General features: G+C 39.8%; 1 pseudogene; it reads left to right on the top strand.

The window, feature by feature from the left end:
* The window catches only part of LOC148015425 (plasmodesmata-located protein 8-like), a 70,461-nt pseudogene extending 57,062 nt beyond the window's left edge, over positions 1-13,399 (top strand).
* The last annotated feature ends 9,845 nt before the right edge of the window (positions 13,400-23,244 follow it).

Genomic DNA, 23,244 nt, shown 5'->3' on the forward strand with positions numbered 1-23,244 from the left:
CTGGAGCGGGGAGCGAGGGAGTTGCAAATGGAGCCACGAGTGTATACAACGGACCATCTCTCACAACACAATCCCAAGTTCCTTTCATAGGCATAACAAAAGCTCTTCTAGATTTTAGATGCAAATTTTATAATTAACAAATAAACAAGTTAAATTTTTTATTAGAATGGAGTAGGAAATATTAATTTTGAAAGGAAGGATAATTGCATGGCATCATAATGCATCAAATAGGCTCATACTTTAAAAGAAAAAACTCAAGCATAGTTGCATGTAAACATGTGTATGGAGTAGATTAATATTAAATCCAAAAGGGTTAAATCTATGTCAAATTTTTTATTAATAAATAGGGAGCATACAGTTGTATCAAAAATATTTTAGGCATACGAGCCATGTAGTCATAGAAAAAAGTGATTAAGATAGTTAAATGGAATTTATTAAATTGGTTATTAATTTAAACTAATTAAATGGAAGGTACTTTCTTTATAGAGTAAATCACATTTTTTATTAGTTAATTTGAAATTATTTAATTACATACTTAGCTGTTAGCTAAGATGAAATGATCAAATTACATACTTAGTCGTTAGTTAAGATGAAATTATTAAATTGTGTTCCTAGCCATTAGAAACCAAGGATAATTAGAATAAAACTTATAAAATATTTTAGTACAAAGATTAGCTAGCTAAAAAAAAAATGTAAAAGCCTAAGTGATCCTCTTTTGGAAAAGTTAGAAGCTTAAATTTTCCTAGGAAAAATATTTGCCTTATTAGCTTATGTAGCTTCTAAACAAGCTCACTTGAGAGGACTCTAAGGTTGTCAACTTAGCTTTTGCAAGCTAAGATAAGCCTTATCCATACCCTAACACATAGAACTCTAGTAAAATAGATAGGGCTCGTATTAAGGGAAATTGACCAACCTTCAACAAGGGGAGATAAACAGATAATGCTTAAGGAGAGGTCTAATAGAAAGAACCATTTGAGGGTTCAGGGAAACCTAAGAAAATCCAAGAAGGGAACAAATCAAGTTGGAAAAAATTGATGTTAGGTTATAGAAATAATATTGGAAAATAATTGCTTGTGATTGCAATGGTGCACGCAAGTTTTGCTTGATGCACTTAGGAGAATTGATTGTACTAGTTAGAACCCTAATACACCAAATTTACAATAGGATAAAACTTGATGCACTTAGGAGAATTGATTGTACTAGTTAGAACCCTAATACACCAAATTTATAATAGGATAAAAGGAATCATTCTAAACCTTCCCTAAGGCTGGCTACAGAACCCTTCACCAAGGGGGATTGGCTTTTTTTCTGCCTCGAAGATCTTCGATTGAGAGGTCGCTCTGTAGGGAACCCTTGGATAGGAGGAGTTAAGAGTGCCAGGGGGGCTCTGGGTAGTAAACTCCTTAGACTCTTAGGAATTGCCCAAACCCCTATGTGATTGAGGATGGACTTCTTGATGGTCGTGTTACTAGTTAAAGGTGAAATATTGGTCAAATAAAGGCATTCAGGTCATTCTTCCATATGGTGGACACTTGTATAAGACTCTTTAATACATAAAGAAATTGTATTTCAAAGCATTATTTTCATTGTTTATGTATTGGGACTTAAGTTACGTGAACAAACACTGTGACTTAAAAGGCTAATTTAAGAAGTTGATTTTATTTATGCAACACAAATGTGTTAGGTAATTGGTTAACTAAAGCTATAATTCAACTGAGGGAAGCGGGAGAGCGAGATTCACAATGAATCCGCTCTAACATTGGGTGGTCTCGATAAGCTAAGAGTTTCTTCATAGTTCGAAGCATTATAGTATAGGTAGCATTGACCACGTAAAATCAATTAGACCTTGACTTCATATCATTTTAGGGGAACGAAGTGAGACTTTGCCCTATAGGCAAAGGGTTGGTGTGCCCATAGTCACCCTCCTCAAACTAAGTGTGACATGAGTGAGTTCAAAAGATCTAGCACAAGTAGATGCTCGAAGTCATGTTGATGCTTGTGGGAATGGCCAAGACCTTCCATTGTGAAGTGAACTTGAGAGAGCTTAGGCAACAAACTGTTGTTATTTGAAAGAGTACCACAAGTAGCATTATATAGAAAAATATCTCGATGGACCATTAAATCATGCCGTTGAAGATATCTTAGTTGGTCATGTCTCACAAGGTATCGGAGCAAAAATTGAATTGATGTATAGAAATATTTGTTTGCAACCTTGTTTAAGCAAAATTTTGATGCAAAAATGATTAATAGATGGGATCTCTTTCAGATTAATGAAGATTGGCAAAAAATCTTGGCGTTCTGAGCAATGTTTACCTCTATAATGTATTCCCTTGATTTTGATTACCGGGATTGCTTCATGAGAATCTTGGAGCGTATATATAATCCCTCACCACTGTATTGGGAGTGTCAATCAATGTAAAGCAAACTCTAATGTTTCATCAATGCCAATTGACTTTCCTATCTTCATAACAACCTCAAAAGAATCAAGTGGATGGAAGATCTTAAGCTAGTCAAGCTATTCATCTTTAAAGAGTTATAGAGAATTGATTCGCCAAAATCGTTATCTTTGTGATCAAGTGCTCTGCATTCTCCCAACCAAGTAAGTTTCCATTTTAGGGCACTTGCATTGCAATAATTATTGTAAATATAATTTCTCAAATCTTTTCAAAATCCTAAATATATTTGATGAGCCTCCAACCTATATAATCATTGATGTATCTGAATTTTATAATTAAAACACTTTTGTTGCCCTATCATTACAGATACATAATAGGATAGACAATGCCTCCTGGAAAAAATACCTAAGTTTATAGCAGAGACTCATAGAAAATCAATCACATAGAGACATAAGAACACAGACTTCAACATTCATAATCAGAGAATGAGAAGTAGAACACAGAGAACATGTTGAGAATAGAACAGGAACATAATGAATGATGGTGCCAACTATCAGATGATTTGCTGTATAATAGTGAGAATCCATCATACACAAGTTGTGAACATCAGAGAAGAGCCCAAAAATGAGAATGACATCATGTGCCTCATTAGGTCATGTTTCTACAACTGCCTACAAATTGCACTTCATGAGGCATTTTAAGACTACTTCATATAGCAAATAGTAAAGACTAAGGCTCTAAACCATGCCAAGGGCAAACATAGTGTATTAGGCCAACAACTAACACTTGGCATAGCATGGTGGATGGTTGGCATAGCCATGGATCAAACCCTTGCATGAATCATGGTGTCAAATTCCTTATCTGAGAAAACTAACATATATAGTGAGAAAAATTATGCCTTACTCATAGCCTTGCACCATGAAGTAAGCCATAAAGAGTAATGATAAGTAGAGCCTCTTTTGTAGGATACTTATGGCCCTCTAAATGGTTGTATAATTCCCTCAAAATACAATCACAAAACATAAAGGCATACATAGCAAGTACGATGGAAAAAACAAAGAGACAAAATTTGACAGTGGAACAAGAAAGTGTCTCATGAGCTATGATGCTCATGAGCATCATGAGAGTCAGTAATAAACTGCTCATGTGCATGCTGCTCATGTGATACAAGAGGTAAAACATTTATGTCATGAATTTTATAAACTGTAAGCTCCCTAATCTTTACCCATTCACTAATGGCATGCAATACATTAGTAATATTAGCCTTGATAATATCAACATCAGAAGACCAATTTTCAGCATGATCAATCTACTTAACACTCTACAAACTAGCAACCATTTCTAGAAGTCTATGATACTCAACATGTATCCCATCAACTTTCTTCTTAAGAGCATTCTTTTCATGAATAAATGTGTTAACCCTTAGAAGAACAAGGTGCAAAATCTGAAAAATCTAAAGCAAAAGACAAGGCCAAGGCAAAAGTGAAATGGAAGACGAAGGCGTACTAAGAAAAATCTGGAAACACAAGAGGTGCAAAAAAGTCCTAAATCATGGAGAGAGGTGCACAAGAAAAAGCGCAAGTCAATACTTTTGTAAAAGAGTGCAAGATGCATCATGATTTATTTTGTAAAAGAGCACCAGGCTCCCTCTTGTGCAAATTGTAAAGGTAGATGGGCAGTAGAAAGGAAGCTAGGGAGATAGGAGGACAATGGGAAAGAGGGCCTAGTAGGCCATGGCCAGCCATGTAAAAAAGGGGATAAGGGGATGATCGCTCAAAAGGGATTTAGGGTTTTGTATATAAACTCAAAAAGTGAATGAGAAGCTCATTCTTTGGTGTGTGGCAAAGTAGACTCGTCTTCTTCTCTTCTTCTCTTCTCTTCTTGCTTGCTTGCATGTGCTTAAGACAAGAGGCAACTCGTTTGGGCATCAAGGTAAGCTCACTACACCCCGATAGAATCAAATATGCATTGGCTAGGTGAGAGATAGCCATAGGTGTTCACTTGAAATGCTTGAACAACAAGCAGTCCATGGGTCTTGATGGTTGAGCGTGAGAGCGCCTCTACATTTTGGTTCCATTTTTAGGACCAATGGATTCAAGCCTTGAGTACTTGCATGCTCAGAATCAAGCATTGAAGTAGGGCTTTCCTCGAATCAGTGCTTGAGGTAGATAGGTAGGAAGCGAGGGAGTTTGAAGAGGTATTCGATCCCCTTAGCAAGTAAGTTTCTGGTTTTTTTAATTTGGAAAAGTAGGTTGGACTAGTGTAGATGTTTGCTTTTTGATTTGGATGTATTAGGGTAGGGGAAAAAAAAAAGGAAAACAAGCATTAGGGTTTTTGTTGTCATAACAGGGCAAGAGGGCTTGATTTGTTTGCCGATTTGTATTTTGGAGTTTACTTACTATTGTAGGTATATACAATCCTTCATTAGGGTCTATTCTTAGATTCTAGAAGTTTGTGTGACCCCTTATAACTAAAATCATTAGAATTGAGTTGATTTTCATTATCCTAAGAAACTTGTATGTAGGAATCAAACACTGTTACCAGAGTCTGACTCCTAGAATATCAAACTCGGATGGTTTGATTCCCTAGTCCAATTTTCGGAATCGGATATCCTAAAAACCCATCCGATCGAACACACAGAATTCATCCGATTCAGATGCTCGGATCAGTACTAACCCAAAATCGGATATCTGATTATGATAATGGGACTCTTGAGAATCGGATAGAAAATTGTCAAAATTGGATAGGTGAGCATAAAACAAATTTAACACATCTAACCCCTGAAACCCTTGCAGAGGGGGCTCTGCCCTCTGCACCTCCCCCAAGTAGACTGGAGAGAAAATGTGCACCATGCTAAGTCCTCCAAATTAGATCCTAGTGTAGTAATGGCTCTACACAAGCATAGATTCTCACTTGCAAAACAATAACCAAAAGCCCATACCCGAAGAAAGACAAACAGAGACCCTAGAACCTCAATGGGCCAATCTAACCAATAAGGGAAAAAAGGACACACCACAAAAACATGTATATGTTGCATTCGGACTGCATCTAGGAAAAGCGGAATGCAATAACATCAAGTGCAACTGCGAGGATGATTAGATATGACAGCCTTGACGATAGATGCACCTTGAATGGCACTACACAGATGACACAAGAAATCAATAGAGAATCCATCTAATTGTGCAGTTGGGGACTCAATGGCATTGATTAGAAGGCTTAAACTTATAAGTCAAGTCCCAAAAGATGAAGACATAGTATGGCTTTCTTATCTTAGGGTCAAACTCACCACAAAAGGAGAGCACGGTGTCGATGCTCTCATCAATGAAGGAGTAGATTTTAATATCTTGACCTATGAAGCATGGACTCTACTAGGCTAACCAGAGCTCAGACCGACTAATGAAACTCTTAATCCTTATGGGGGACACCCACAAGCACTTATAGGGAAGTGAAGAATCCTTGTAACTATTGAAACGAAAAGCTTTCCTATCCCATTCCATGTTCCTCCAAATAGTGCAATTTGTGGAAAGAAAACCCTTCTAGGAAGACCCTTCAAAAGAGCAACAAAGTGTGAGGGCGATTATGTAGCATAGAGGATACACTTGACACTACCAGGTGTGAGGATAATCACAACCTTTAGCAAGGGTGACCAATCAAACCTCGAGGAAAAGACTGAATATTCTAACATACCAGGAAATCCTAGTAACGAGAACAAGGACTTGTTGAAAGAGTTGATACAAGCGCATGTTGAACAAAGAGAACCAGTGAGTGAGGCCATGCTTGAAACGAGAAGGTTAGGAGAGAATGCTAAGGATAGACTTTGGGCTTACAAATATCGTCGAAGACCACAAAAGAAGCCCAAGCCTTATAGACAAAGGTATCGATAGAGAGCCAGTACAATGCTGTGATGGATATCCAAAATGTTGCTATGCGCTCAAGGGTATTATGCAAGTAACCGATTGATTTGGGTACCAAAACCCCCTGTTAAACCACCTATGTCAGCAGAAGACCAAATCGTATCAAAAGCAAAGAAGCATAGGAGGATATCTAAACAAAAATCAAAGTCTCGAGTCAACAACATTGGAGTGATTGAGCCCTTCATGATTGAAATCAATATATATATTTATATTTATATATTTATATATATATCTCACATCCAAAATTTATTTTTATACCTCTCTCCTCCCTCTCTTCTCCATTGAGTCCTAATACCCTTCCAATTGAAATTCCTTACATTCAAAGTATCTAGAGAATGTATTTTTTTTTTAAAGACTAAGCAAAACATTGATTAATTACTTAATCAAGGTGGATTAGAGTTTGTATGAGAAATAATATTTAAAGATATGTCTTTATTTCTATAATATATACTAGATAAACCTACATTGATTTGTCTCTTTATGTGTATATGTGTGTATATGCATGTACCCACATGTGTGCCTCATTAAGAACTTGTTTCTATATCTCTCTCTTATTCAAATACTTTGATTCGTCTCTCTATGTGTATGTGCATGTGTATGCATACACGCCTATCATTACAAGGATATAGGAAAATAGTGATAGGTAGTTTTGATGCATATTAGCAATGCCGCTAATAGCGACGATACTCAGACAAAAAAAAACAAGCTGAAACCCGAGTGCAGCATTTTACTGCAAAGAGAGAAAGAGAGAGCCAAATAGATCGCGCGTTTGGGAGAAGAGAGAAGGAGAGAAGGAGACATTATCACCGTTGTTGCCAATGTTCGCGAAGAAGAGGAGAAAGTGGACGAAGGGTGAAGAGGAGCCGCTGTCGCGAAGAGGAGATGAAGAATCTATCCTTGGGCCTTTGCGATGAGTGCATTGCTCTGTCTTGGTTTATTCTTGTTCTTTCTCCTTTTCTTTTGTTTGTTTTTGTTGAGAATAAGGTGCATTGAGGGAGAAAGAGAGGAAATGAGAGAGAGATTAGAAGAAAGAAAAAGGAAGAAAGAATGAGAGAGAGAGGGAATAAACATGAAACATAATAAAGAAAGAGAGAAATAGAGAGAGAGATGGAGGGGGAGAGGAGAATGAATGAGAAGACACGAGGGGTAGAGAAAAAAAAAGAGAGGGTTTGTTCTTGTTCTTTAATTTCTTTTCTTTTCTTTTTAACAATGATGTGCATTGAGGGAGAAAGTGAGGAATGAGAGAGAGAGAGAAGAAGAAGGAAAAAGGAAGAAAGAATGGGAAAGAGAGAGGAAATAAACATGAAACATAATAAAGAAAGAAAGAAATAGAGAGAGAGGGAGGGAGAGAGGAGAATGAATGAGAAAATACGAGGGGGTAGAGAAAAACAAAGAGAGGGTTTGTTTTTGTTCTTTAATTTCTTATTTTCTTGTTTGTTTTTTTTTACAATGATGTGAATTGAGGGAGAAAGAGAGTAAATAAGATAAGAAATGAGAGAGGGCGGAGAATGTGGTGCATTGAGGGAGAACGATAGGAAACGAGAGAGGGAGAAGAAGAAAGGAAAAGGAAGAGAGAATGAGAGAGAATAAACATGAAAGATTACAAAGAAATGGGGAAAGAGAGAGAGGGAGGGAGGGAGGGAGAGAGAGATGAGAATGAGTGAGAAAACATAAAGGGTTGAAGAGAAATAGAGAGGGGCAACAAAGAAAGAGAGAGAGAGAAAGGAAGATAGGAAATAAGAGAGGAAGAAGAAGAAAGGAAGAGGAAGAGAGAAATGGCCATTGCATCTGTTGTACTCTCGTGTTTTGAAACTATTGAGTAATATATGAAAGGTGGAATGGTGGCTATAGTAGTAGTAGTAGTAGTAGTAGTAGTAGTAGTGGAGAGAGAGAGAGAGAGGTTTTGTTAAAGGTACACCTTGGGTTTGTTCGATGCTTTAGAAAGGTGCGGAAGGCCTGTGTCTCCAGGCCTAATAAAGCGAACGAGAGATTGGACTTGGAGGTGAATGGATGGTTTTCTTGACATGTTTTGTGCTACCTCCTCCCACGCTCTGTATATCGAGTCACACACAAATGAAAAAATGTAGCAAGGTCCAGTACAATAACATGGGATGGGGAACACTCCGACGTAGGGTAGCTAGTCCCTCGCCCCCATGCATAGCATATTAGACTTTACATACTATAGACCCGCCCATAAGGGGGTGGAGAGAAACAAAGAGAGAGGAAACAAAGAAAGAGAGAGAAATAAAGAAAAATAGAAAATAAGAGAGGGAGAAGAAGAAAGGAAGAGGAAGAGAGAACGAGAAAGAGAGAATAAACATGAAAGACAAACAAAACATGAAAGAGAAAGGGGAGAGAACATAAAACAAAGAGCGCAAAGAAAGCTGCAAAGAAAGGGGGAGAAAACCAAGACTTTAGTTGATGTTAATTTTTGTTGAGTTACAAGAGAAGAAATCCCTTCTCAAACAATTTAAGAAAGAAAAAGATAATGAGAATAAAAACAAATTGTTTGCCATAACGTAGACCCAATGGAAAATGATGAAGGTCATGATGTTCAAGATCGGGAGGCGTATCTTAATCAGTGTGTCCCGTGCCCTTGTTCTCAATGCAAGCCATGAATTAAATGAAAACACCGATTGTCTATAGAACACGTACGACGCTTCGACAAGTTTCAATCGTAGATAATTGATTAGGCGATCTTAGACTTTGAGAAAATGGTAAGAAAAGTGTATATCAATCATGCATTGTATTCATAAACTAATTGAATATCATATACTAAAACATTGGATGTGGTCGTAAAATTTATTACAAGGAGGTGATGTCTCATCCCAAGGAAGAGTGCCCCTATTGCAGCCAGTTAGAAGAGTTCAAGGGCATTCGATGGATGGAGTGCCTGAGCCAATCCACCACTTGGAAGGCACTACCTAGTCTATACCATTAATACCAGAGGAGATAGGTAGCCTTTCAAAAATTCCTACAAACTTGGAGCCTGAGATGGAGGCAATGATCGATGCATTGATGCCCATGGATGCCGAGACATCTAATTCGATTAGAGAGGAAGCATCCATACCATTATATGATGGGTGCCGAGTATCTCACATGAAGACGTTGCTTGCACTCCTAAGTGTGAAAGCAAAATACGGGTGGAGTGATGCAAGTGTGACCGAGTTGTTTAGGTACCTTCTACGAATGCTTCATTGATTTCTTTTTGGTAACATTATAAAAAACAATCGTGCTTTTTCAAGGTGTTTTATGATTTCTTTTCGGGTTGCTAAAGTATCATATATTAACACTTGCAAATACCATGCTTGAGTCTCATGATGATGTGTAGCATGTTTAGAAAAGCTTGGCATGGACTACAACAACATCCACGCATGTGTCAATGATTGTGTGTTGTTTCAAGGAGAATATGAGACTACGGAGACATGTCCAAAGTGTGGTGTTCACAAGTATTGACAGGACTTGCAAGGGCAAACCATCCCTCAAAAAGTTCTTAGATACTTTCCACTTATCCACCGTATATATGACATGTTTCGTACGTCAGGCATGACGAGCTTGACAACGTGGCATGCACAAAATAGATCCATTGATGGAGTCTAATGAATATCAGCAGATTCATGTGCATGGAGCCACATTGACTCTACCTTTCCAGGCTTTGCATAAGAGGCAAGGAATCTTCGGCGCTTGGTCTTGTTATGGATAGCGTGAACCCATTCGGTCTCTACTCAACTTCTTACAGTGTGTGGCATGTAGTCCTTGTTAACTACAACATCCCACCATGACTTTCTATGAAGAAAGGACACCTGATCCTTAGCTTGCTCGTTCTGAGCCGCTAAAAAGTCAAGAATATGGACTTCTATCTTTGTCCATTAGTCAATGAGCTTAAGATTTTGTGGGAGGAGGAGGTTTCCATGGAAGATATGAGCAAGCATGATGGTCGACGGTCTGCCAATATACGAGCATTCTCATGTGGACTATGCATGAATTTTTGGGATTCGCAGAGTGCTTAGGTAATTAGGCTTCCGTTCTCATCGGTAATATCTATCATAGCTCGTTTAAGTTTGTATTCACATGATAGAGCTATTGGCTGGTTACCTTAGGGTATCATGCATGTCCATTGTGTAGGACACAGTTAGACTCCCAAAGGTCACAAACCGTGAAGAAGATGGTATATCAAGGACACATCACTTTCTTGCCGGAGGGTCATGAACTGAGGAAAGGTTTTCTTGGATGACCTCTAGAACGAATGAATGCCAAAGTTGGTATAAGCTGAAAATGGTTCCCTCAGAGTCACATCCAAATGGAATGTGATGGCTCTCAGTTTTCTATGAGTTGTCATATTAGACCCACTTACAAATCAACCACTAGTTGGATCCCATGCATATTTTCAAGAATGTGGGCAGCTTACTATGGGACCACATCACAGGAAAGAGAGACATTGTAGGGGCACGAATGGATTTGAAGGAGGTAGGCAAGATAGAGGCGCTTTGGCCATAGTCGTTGGCCGCAGTTGAGTGTTGATAGTTGCTTGCAACTACCTCACACTCCTTGGGTTTTTTCCACTAAAGAAGAGTGCTTTGTGAAGCAAATTATCAGGTCTATTCGCACTCCAACATGTACAATGCATTCTCTTAGATCCGTATTTTCTAAAGACGACTAATTATTAGGGCTAAAATCCCATGATTGGCATAAGATATGTCAAGTTTGTTTTACGAATGCATTGTAAAGTGTCCTGCATATTTTTTTATTTAGAGTGTAGTCATTGTTCGTAATGTTTCTTCATTTGTGGCAGTTTGTACTACCAATCGTGATTGCAGGATGCCTTACTCCAGAAATACGTAGGATGGATTTGCACGACATGTTTGTGTTGTCGGCCCATTGTGAACAGGTGTATGAACTCATGTTTTTTTAAATTTTATTACGACATGGTATATATCACAAATGTTAAATCTCTCTTATATCAAATTTTGAACAAGTAATTTTCTATTCAAACCCTCGACAACCTCGATGGTGGTATGTTGTACCTTCAATTCCCTGAACTGCAAGAGTATATGATGAAAGCAATGTTTCCAATGTAGATGAGGATTGTATGCAAATAGAGGGGTCGATATTGCAAAGGGTAGAGGCTGCCCAAAGCTTGGAGCAAGTAAAGGAGGCAAAATCGGGTAACAATGATGGAAAGACAGGAGGCCAAGAATTGAGAACGAGGTGGACTCATCGTTTAGTGGTGACCTTTCTATCGACCTTCTAGTGTATGCGGAGTTGTGTTGGGAGATTGATATAGGACCATAGGCTATGTCATACTTGAAGCATCCATCTACTCAATTCGTTGATGAATCGCTTATAAGGGTACTCTAGAATATACATTTTAAGTAAGATCATTTTTTTAAGAGTTATATTATCATGCTTTGCTAGAATCTTTATATTGATTATGCTAACATCAATTTTTGTTAATGCAGGTAACCTTTGTGGATATTTGGACAACACAATGAGTCAAGGGATGAGCGAGAGGGCCTATAGGAGATCTTCACATGTATGTCTCCAGAGCAGATGGCTCAATTCAGAGATATGGTAAAGCTGTCTCAAACACCATCATGTCATTCCGTTAGATCTACTTCAGCACGCTCTGATGCTTTGGTTTCCAGTAGATGAGATCGACACTCCACACTTGGTCCGGTGGGCCGGACTGAGGGAGTGGTTTCGAGGAATGCTGTAGAGACATGGATGTGGTGAGCCCACAGTCGGCTTGAGATACAGGTGCTACTCCTCACTCTCATGCAGGTTCAAAAGAGGGTGGCTCAAGTGGTTGTTATGGAGGTACCGACATAGTGTCTCCGTTTTGTCATTCTGCTAGAGTTGCATCACATGTGGTATTTGTCACATCTATGGGAATGTCTACTCTAGTCACTCCAGCTTTTGCTCCAGCCATCTGCAGGCCCTATGGGTACTAGTCTGAGAGATACTACCCCGGTGGGTACACCAGATATATAGGGGTCTCCTAGATATGCCCACGACCGCGGTTGTAGGTAGGAGATGACACATGTTAGACATACCCCAGAGGGGTATGGATGCCTTGTAGATGATAGGATAGGAGCCGTCATCATGAATGATGAAGGGAGGAGGGTGATGGCTTGTATGAGAGAGTTGTGCCAACAAGTTTTTCGGCACGTCTTAGATCATTGGAAGAACATATTGGAGGGAAGCAAGGACTACATAGTAGCATCCTTGCATGAGGAGTTTCTGGTACCTACCATAGTAGATAGGTTTTCCATAGGCTAGATGATGGAGTGCATGTGTGTGTACATGTCACATAGATGATCGGACACACGTAAGGCACTTAAGAGTGGGACTTCAAAGCCTGAGTAGCTAGACGTAGATGACTGGTATCGACTCGAGGAGGAGACTACAGATTCTCTAGGACATTGGAGATAATATCACAAGGCAGTGTGGGCACGATTGGTGGTAGGAGTGGTCCATCATCTTGGGAGTGGCGGCTGCGTGACTTATCTTGAGGACTTTGAAAGTTTTTTTTTGTTCTTCTCACTTATTTTTTTTGCAATATCACTTGTACTAACAATCATGTTTCTAACAATTGTATTTTATTTTCTTTGCAGCACTCCATTACAAACTGTAATTCCATTGGCCTAGAGACTCAATATGCAGAAAAACATGGTCTCACTGCAATTGATCGATAGATTGCATGCACGCGACTGCCCAGTGAGTCACTCATTTTTCTTGTCCATAGTTACTAGTTTTAATTAAAATGCATTATTGTATGGTGGACTGATGTGTAGTTGTTTCTTTTTTTGTAGAGTCGGTCCGATGCTCCTTTGCGAGGAGATGAGCTTTCGAATGGCAAGGATCTATAGCTTGCGCTTGGATCCATGGAGCGCACAGCCTCTTCTTTTTTGGTATTGTGATTTATGTAGGGCATTTTCTATGCACTATGTTAGTATCATCCTTTGTATCTTGCCATGATTCCATAAGCGCTTTCATTAAGCGATCTTTTATTTATTTTATGTATCAATCTTATGGATTCAAGTATACTTTGCCTTCATTTTGACGACCATTGTACACTTTACTGTAACCCTTTTGTATAGTCCAATTATTTTTTCTCTATAACTATCACTATTAGCATCACATATTTACCTGTATGCATCGCTATTATCGTTACAATTTGCATCACAAACCGTCGCTATTGGTGTCGTCGTTATTTGCATCACAAATGCGATACAAACAATGACACAAATAAGGATGCCAATAGTGACAGTTCTATGGCGTCATTAACACTAATGTATTTAGCAATGACAAGGGCAATTTTTTTTGTGAATAGTTTCATCGCTTTGAATGTTGGTATGAGGCATGTATCTTGTAATGTGTGTGTCTCTCATTAAGAACTTGTTTTTATATCTCTCTCTTATTAAAAAACAATTATCACTAAAAATCTCTCTCTCCCTCTCTTTCATTAATATATATACATATATATGTGTGCATGTATTTATCTGTGTATTTTAGAAGTCCTAATACGCACACACACATATATACACATATGATTAGTTCAAAAAAATATAACTATACATATTTTATAGCCTATGAATATTAATATTACAACAACATGATATTAAGTTAGCAAAGGCATGCACAATGAGAGATCAAGATGATGGTCTCTCTCTCTCTCTCTCTCTCTCTCTCTCTCTCTCTCTCTCTCTCTCTCTCTCTCTCTCTCATTAAGCATATTGATTGAGCATCAAATTTATACTTATTTTCACCAATCAATATCCTCTCTTGCCACCACAACAAATAATTCACAAATATGCAAGCTTTAATAATAAGTTTTTATTTTTTAACCAATTTTTAATGAGGTTGCTAGAGCCATGTATAAAGAAAAATGTTTAGCGAGTATTTGGAATGGATTCAAATATAGACATGTTTATACACCAATCCATGCTTATTGAAGAGAACTTGCATCTCATATTTGGAAAGAGAAAAAGTTTTCCAACATCGCCTATAATGTAACTAGCAAAGGAAAGACTGCTAATTCTTATAGCAAATGTATTTTATTTTGTTGAGAAAATACAGGCATACATCACTTGGTTAGCTATGATCAAACTTATGATAATGTTTTACTATCATTGTCTATTATATTATGGAACAATAATACACTTTCCACAGATCAATGTAATATAAATCTAGATCCGGATTGCTTGTAGAAATTATTTTGTATTGTAAAAGAGAGAGAGAGAGAGAGAGAGAGAGAGAGAGAGAGAGAGAGAGAGAGAGAACTATTTACAAGTAAAGAGCAATTGCAATACATGTTATAATCCAATGTAAAATAAGTTCTGTTAAACCTAGAGTACTCACAAAAATACTCTTGTCTTGCAAATGTGTGTGTGAGAGAGAGAGAGAGAGAGAGAGAGCTCTATATATCAGTAAAGAGAGAATTGTTTGTTGCAAGACATATCACAATCCAATGTAATACAAGTTATATCAATTTCGAGTGCTTCTACAAATGTTTTCATATTGCAAACATGAGAGAGAGAGAGAGAGAGAGAGAACTATTTGTTGAAACACCTTTCATAATATAATATAATATAGATTCTATCAATCCAGACTACTAGCACAAATTACTTTTGGGTTGAGAGAGAGAGAGAGAGAGAGAGAGACTAAGAATGTGTGTTGTGTGAGAGGAGAGAAAGACAGAGAGAGATAGAGAAAATTGGATATTTATATGTAGAGTGAGTGAGTGAGTGAGTGAGTGAAGGTGGTGGTGAAGGTAATAGTGGCAGTGGTGGTGGCAGAGCTAGTGGCAACGACGATGGCAGTGGTGGTGGTAGTAGAAGTGGAAGTGGAAGTGGAGGTGGGTACATCTAGCTGGAATAAGTACTATGTGGAATAAGAATAGAGGGGTTGCCAAAAAAAAACTTGCTCAAAAAACTCACTTTTTGCCCTTCCCCAATATGTTTGCTCCCGCGATGTAGTTGTCGTTGAAGAAGTCATAAAGGAAATCCCAAAAGCCACAGCTAGAGAATTACACTTGATACCCTCACTCTATAGTGCTCAATGTGAGACAAACAAGGAAAAGCTTGAAGCAATCAAATGAAAAGGGAAAGAAGAAGGTAACCTTGTGCAGAAATGGTACTCTAATCAAAGTTTGGCAGCCAAAATTGGCCACTGACTAATGACACTCGCTGAGCACAAGAAAGCCCTTTGGACATCAATACATGATCCCACGTACATTTCCCCGACCTCATTAAGAGTGTTGGAAATGGTCCATGAGGTCCATCTTTCTATCATTGTCTAAAAACATCCCTTGTATGATAAATTGCTTCTAGAAGAAGATCTACACATGGCTAATAGGCTAGGTGTAGGGAGCATGGTACTTAATGTTAGCACATATGTCTTCTGCCTCACTCAAGACCTTGCAATCCTAGATCTATATGCTTTCCATAAATACGACCTTGACTTCTTTGGCTAGTTTTGTCCAAGCCTACATGACAAGAACCCTAAACCGTCTCTTGGTTCTACACTAGAATCACCCAAACCTCCAGAGCAAGAGAAAAACAACTCTAAACACAATGCCTGCTCTGATAAGAAGCACTGGAGGCATGTTCTAGTGGGTAAACACAAGAGTCTAGAGAAAATGCTCGACAAGGAGCAACTGCCAATACAATCGGATGAGGGGCTAAATGGAGGGGAATTAGCTGAAGAGATAGATTATCCAAAAAAAAAGGTAGTTACCCTCACAACCTAGAGAGGCTTTTCAGCAATAGGCCGCTGCTATGATCCATGAGGACACACCAGAGAAAGAGAATACTGAGGCCTAACCAAGCACATCAACGGTTGACCTAGTTCAAGGTCTTGAGTCTTTAAAGGATATACCTCGATTTCCCAAGAAAAAGAGGAGAAAACAATGGCAATTGCAAGTGGCTATAGACTCCAAGAAGATTGAGACCAAGAGTGTTGAAGAGCTGAGGAATAAAGCATCAAGTCCACCCATGAATGAACCCATTGCCATCTCTCATAATGGCGGTGAAACCTTAGACACATCCATGTATTTTGATAAATCAAAGCAACCATTACCATCAACGGTTGCTTGCAACGCTCAATCCATCGACAACAGAAATTACATTGACCAATCAAGAGTGGATACAACATTGCCACAACAAGTTGACAAAACTCTATTAGTCACATCTAAGGAGAACCATAACACAATAGCAGTAAGGCCTCAGGAGAAACATGAAAACCATGAGGGCATAAGCAATCCTAGCATTGACCAATCTTGCTCATCTAGGCGTGAGCCCCTAGCTATGCTAAAGCCTAGGGAAACTCCCAGGACCTTGCATGAGATAGCAACTAAGCAAGCCCTCATCAAACATAGTGCTTGATTGAGTTGGATGCTAGACTCAAATTATTTGCATGTGTCTATGTCCTTGCAGACATGGGCACATTCCCTAGGGAGCAACTTGAGGAATATTTGCCATATTCGCTATCCTGGGAAGAGCAAGGATATCTTAATGGGCACTATATCACTATAACAGAAACGAGGCATACACGCGCATGTTAGACACGCAAAGTCAGGCGCGTCTATCATTGTGTCTATATGTTGTCGAAGGGTTTTCGAAAGCCAAGTCACGACCACTGAGGACATTGAATAATTTCAGGATAGAAGGATAGATCGTCAATAGCGGCAGCCTCCACAAAGAATCATATTTATATTTCTTCAGAATAGTTACAGTAGCAATAAAGGACAAGTACAGAAGATCCTCAGAGGTATATACAAGAGGTTTAGAAAACAGTTTTAGTATAGATCATAATAATGTCCAATACTATAAGGAATTTGAAGTCACAAATCTGTTCTTGGCATAGGAGAAAAACCAGCAAAATCACTCCTTAATACGAAACATCAAAACTCGGTAAGTCTCCCCTCGGGTAACAATAATTTAGTACATATGAAGATGGGAATCTTCAGTCATGAACGGACTGGGACCTTATTCTGTCATCCAACCACGATGAGATATCATTCAATATGATGGTCACATTGTCATCAGACTTCCCTTGCAGAAGAAAGTGCATCATCCCTTTATAAACTCGTATGATCTTCTCTTTGCTTTTTGCACTGTCATACAGAGCCTGGTTATGTGCCTGCAATAAATTCCCAGTGCTGTTTTATGAGGCATCAACCAGAAAAAGGCCTCTGCAATGCAGCAGGACAGATTTTTCTCATTTCCATCGAAGCAATAGTAGACACTCAGTGGATTCTGCTCATAACCAACACTAGTAGGCACAGTAAGCAAGTATACTGGGCCCACGGTCTACGCGATACTGCGAGCTTGCTGAGCACTCAAGTGATGACGAGAGGCTGCGGAATTGAACCAGGAAGGTGCAGAATCCAGGTTGACGAGGGCATATCGGACGTGATATGCGAACTTGTGATGGACGGGAGTCCGCCTCTCGTGCAAGGCGGTGCCTTCATACAGAGAGAAGGCCCCTCTCCTGTATTCGATGCTTTTCCATTGAAGCCTCCTCCTCACAGCTGATGCCGTCCTCCGTTTTATTTCCAGCGCAGAGTATCCGCACTCACTCTGCCTTTGTAGGGGTAATCTTCCTCTAGCTGTAAGCCTCCAGCTTTCATAATGTAACTGTAAGCACTGGTCATCAGACCACCACGGCACCTTAAATCATAACCATCCTTCCCATAATCTGGATCACACTCATGATCCCAATCCACGAGCTGCTGCTCACTCAGACTCAAGAGCTTTTTCTCTGCGTGTCGACTCTTCTCCTCCCCCAGAATTCTGCGCCCGTATTATGCTCCTTCTCTCCCTTCTTCAGACTCCTTGCCTTTTCCCTCTTTCTTTTCAATTCAAAAAGCTCCCTTTTCAAAAATAACCATTTTCTTTTCTTCCTTTTTTAGACCCTGTTCCTCCTCTGAAATATAGGTTGAAGGATAAAAGAAAGCAAGCACTGTCATATGAGCACGGTCCAAACCAATTTTTTTGGATTGTCATTACATCACAAGATGGTGACCAAAGTACCAGTCATTAATCAAATCATCCTCGGACTACGAGCTAGCCCATTGGAAATGGTGCAGTCTGGCTCAAATACAGTCCAACCAAACAGCACAAGCTTGCATAGTTCCCTCTTCATCCAATTAGGGGCGCACCATGACAAGTAGGGAGGAACAGATACAAGGATGATGTCCCAACTTCATTAAGTTTACCTACATGTATGGCATTCAAAACCAAACTGACTTCGTTCTCTTGTTCTGAAAGTGTGTCAAATACTTGATAAGCCTCATCCATTTGTAATTATTGGAAACATCCTCACAAAGCTCATAATCAGCATATCTTGAAATAAGTGTAGCCCATGAGATTGCATCTCGGGTTACCAGTCTACCAAAATTCCTTATTCTTCTCCGTCTTCGGCATAGAATGAAAGAACAAACATAACAACTAAGTATGTACAAAGTATTAAATCACACACATGACTTTTGGGAGGTTTACACACCTCGAATGCGCAGCAATACGACATCCACCCCCTCTAATCCTGCGCATCCTCCGGATGGGCCAACTACCCATGATCATTATCATCAAGATCCACAAACAAATCAATCTCTTCGTTATGCATTTCCGGTAGATCAACAAGATTATCAGCCATATCATCTGTCTCTTCCATTAGAGTTTCTTGTCATTGCTCTTCTCTTGAAAATTCTTCCAATGCATAATCCTCATCATCTCTTTTCTTGAAAATCTTGATTCTTTTTCCAGCAATAGGCACTCTAAGCACTGTCCCATCCAATTCTGTCAGCTCATATGTTGCATTATCAAAGACATGTCTGACTATGTATGGCCCAAACCATCTTTTCACCATCTTCCGAAGTGCAGTATGCTGATTTTCAAGGCTGCTATCAAAGACCAGTACCCAATCTCCCTCTTCTATTGCTCTAGGCCGCAAGCGATGCCTGCTGTCAAACCTGTCCTTATTCCTTAGTCTAGCAACCTTCAACCTGTCAATAGCTAGCTGAATATCCTTAGGTCTCCTCTCCAACTGTCGAATCCGAAGAGCTAAGAGCTCCTCTCTCGTCAAATCCTCCTGCCAAGGTAAAATTGACCAAGTCAAAGCACAAATCTCAATCGGCATAACAGGTTTCTGACCATACATCAACTCTGCAGGCATATATCCTGTGGTAACACTATGAGTCGTACGATCAGCCCACAAAGCAAATGGTAAAAGTCTTGGCCATTCTCCAATCCGTCCTCTGCATGCTTTGGCTAATGCTTTCACTATCGGCGGATGCCCTCTTTCACTCTTTCCATTTCCCTCTGGATTGTATGCTGTGGTTAGAGCCAATTTGATTCCTAGCTGAGAGAAAAACTCCCTAGCTTCATCTGCATCCAATTCACCACGATCCGCAGTGATCTTACCCACACAACCATACCTGCAGAAAATTTCCTCCAATAAGAACTTACACACTGCACTAGTGGTCTTCGTTCTCAAAGATCTGCCCTCAACATGATTGGTAAGATCCTCTCTAGCCAAAACAATGTATCTCATCTGCCATAGACCCATAGGCATGGTAACCAAATCAACTACCCACTTATAATGAATGCATAGTGGATAGGTCGGATGAAGCTCATCTCGATGACGCACTACTGAATACATCTGGCAGTCTTTGCAAGTCTCAACAAAGTGAGAAACATCTCTGTACATACCTTTCCACCAATATTTCTCCTTGATTTTCTCATAAGTAGCCCATACTCCTCTATGACCAGCCCAAGGACTCTCATGAAACTCCCTCATCACCTGTAACTGTGTCTCTCTATCGCAGACAACCCGCAAAGGTAATCCGCCTCTTTTCTTCGGATGTTTCCAAAGAAATCCGTCCTTGAGAAAATAACCATAGGCTTTCCTTCTGATCTTCTTGAACTCTTCATCTGTCCATTCATCTCTTTTGCTTAGTGTACTAAGGTACCTGCCAATCTACAACCAATCTCCAACATAAAGTTCTTCTGTGAAAGCCACAATATCATAGACATGACAAACATGATCAACCATAGTGGCTAAAATTTCTGCATCATCCTCTTCTGCAAGTAGAGTCTCCTCATCATCATATCTGGCTCTAGACAACATATCTGCCACTGGATTATCCTTCCCTGCTATGTGTTTAAATTCCGGATTTAATGATTTGATGTATGCAATCCATCTCAACATGGCTATATCCGGAGTAGAGCAACTCGTGATCATACCAATCAATGGCAAGCAATCTGTCTCTACCACAACTGAAGCTCCAATAAAGTACTCCTTGTCACATTTGAGAGCCGTGACAATCCCCAATAACTCCCTCTTGATTTGCGGATATCTCCTCTGTCTCTCGCTTAGGACTTTCGCCCCAAACCGAATAGCATACCTGTTTCCCTCTGCATCATCTTGACCCACAGCCCAACCTATGCCAATTGGACTAGTGTCAACTGTCAATACAATAGGCCTATCACAGTTATAATCCGCTTTCCTGAGAGTAGGAGCATTCTGCAATAACTTCTTCAATTTCCGCATGGCTCTAGTGTGGCTCTCATCCCAATAAAATTTCTGCCCCTTTCGAAGCAGCTGATACAAACAATCTGCTATGTGTGCAAAATGAGGTATCCAAATCATATAAAATACACAAGCACCAATGAATCTCCGTACCTCTGAAGTAGTAGAACAATACTCTGCAATCTTGCCTATAGCATTCACCTTATCAGGTGAGGGTTTCCTGCCATAATATCCACACATATGCCCAACAATGACAACCTCATTCACTCCAAAAACAGATTTTTGCCCTGAAAGTGTCAAGTTCACTTCTTCTAACCTGGCCAAAATCTTCTCACATGCTGAAATATGATCAGCCACAAAGTATCTGCATCCCTGCTCATTTAGGCTCTCATTCTTCTCTTCTTCTGCACACCCCTTAATGGGCACATCATCCAAGAAAGGCATAGTAAGTTGAGGTATGTAATCACGAAGGACCTTATGCATGGCATTCATCATATGCGCAACAGAATTAGTGGCACCTTGAGGCAAGGTACACATCCTCACAAGCCCAATAGGAGTTCTCATGGTGGTTATGTCCATGCTTTCCAAAGCCAGCTAAAACTGATCATAACCTGAATACAAATCACCCAAAGAATAGATGGCACGTCTGTCAAGAATCGCGTGGTGGGGGGAGATGCTCAAGATGCTGCGCCGAACACACACAGAATGCACAAGGAGAAACTCACTCAAGAGACAAGAAGAGAGATGGAGGCCAAAACGTTTTCTTGCTGATTTCTTCTTCTTCTTCCACACTCTTTACAATGTACACAAAGTATAGATAAGATACAACATAAAAGGAAAGTGGCCTACTAAGTCAAACAATGCATAACCGACTATACTAGTCGACTGGCGCTATAACTATGCCAGTTGTAAATAGGTGTAACAACCTGAATATAATAAGTAATGAGTCAGTGGCCATGTGAGAGTCATAATGACCACCGACGTGCTAAGTGTAGACGTGTGGACCCATCTAACCAGGCGGTCCATCATCCATGTCCACATGTGTTGAGCTTGCCATCTCAACACTCCCCCTCAAGCTCAACTGCATCTCTGCAACTCCAAGTAAGCTTCGAAACTTTTGAAGCTTCTCTGTACTCAATGCCATCTGACACTTTATTCTTTCCTTTGTCTTTACCTGTAGTGCTACTAGATGCACCCGAAGATGTAGAGGTACTCCTTAGTCTCCCAGACCAAGGACTACCAGATGATGTCTCTGGTCCACTAAGAGTTCGTGATTCTTGCTTTTCAGCCTGCACATGAGTGTCATGATCATCATCATCATCCAATGCATCACCACTAGATGCATACCAACTGCTCATTTCATCAAAGATGACATCCCTGCTCACTCTGAACTTACATGTGACAGGGTTGTAACAGCGATACCCTTTCTGCTCTAAAGAGTATCCAATAAAGACACACTTTTCAGCCTTTGGATCCAGTTTCTTCCGCAACTCATCTGGTACATGAACATACGCAATGCAGCCAAACACTTTCAAGTGTGAAACATCAGGCTTCTTACCTGTAAAACATTCTTCGGGGGTCATACCATGAACTGCAGCTGTGGGAGTTCTGTTCATAATATAAACAGCAGTATGAACAGCCTCAGACCAAAAATGCTTAGGCATATTCTTTTCAGCCATCAAGGCGCGTGCAACTTCTGCAATATGCCTGTTTTTCCTTTCTGCAACCCCATTTTGCTGTGGGGTATACCTACATGTGAACTGTCTCTTTATCCCATGAGACCTCAGAAAATCACTGAACTCATTTGAGAGGTACTCTCCCCCTCCATCTGACCTCAGGCACTTTACTTTCAAGCCTGTTTCTCTTTCAACTGCAGCCTTGAAAGTTCTAAAGTGCTCAAAAGCTTCACTCTTTTCCTTCATAAAATATACCCACAGCTTTCTAGAACAATCATCAATGAATGTGACAAAGTATGAACTGCCTCCAAGAGATACATTTTGTGTAGGCCCCCAAATGTCTGTATGCACAACATCAAGGATATTTCTACTTACATCTCTGTCATGTGAAAAGGGTTGTCTTGCCTGCTTACCAAACTGACATGCTTCACATACCTTCTGAAATTCTGCAACTTTAAATGTAGGCAAACCTGTAACCAACCCTTTGGACTGCATTAATTTCAGCCTTTGTACATTTGCATGTCCAATGCGTTTGTGCCAAATTTCAATGTCTGCAACAACACCTTTTCCTTTGGCATACATAGCCGCATTCATAGTAGGAATTCCAACATCTAGAGTGAACATACGTCCAACTCTACTTCCCTTTGCTACCAACCTGCACTTGTCATTGAAGTCTTCTACAAAGCAGCCCTTTGCATTAAATCTGACTTGCAGCCCTTGCTCTAC

This window comes from Lygodium microphyllum, chromosome 24, assembly GCF_053477565.2.
Source record: "Lygodium microphyllum isolate KBCC chromosome 24, Lygodium_microphyllum_v1.1.10, whole genome shotgun sequence".
In the NCBI taxonomy this organism is placed as follows: domain Eukaryota; kingdom Viridiplantae; phylum Streptophyta; class Polypodiopsida; order Schizaeales; family Lygodiaceae; genus Lygodium; species Lygodium microphyllum.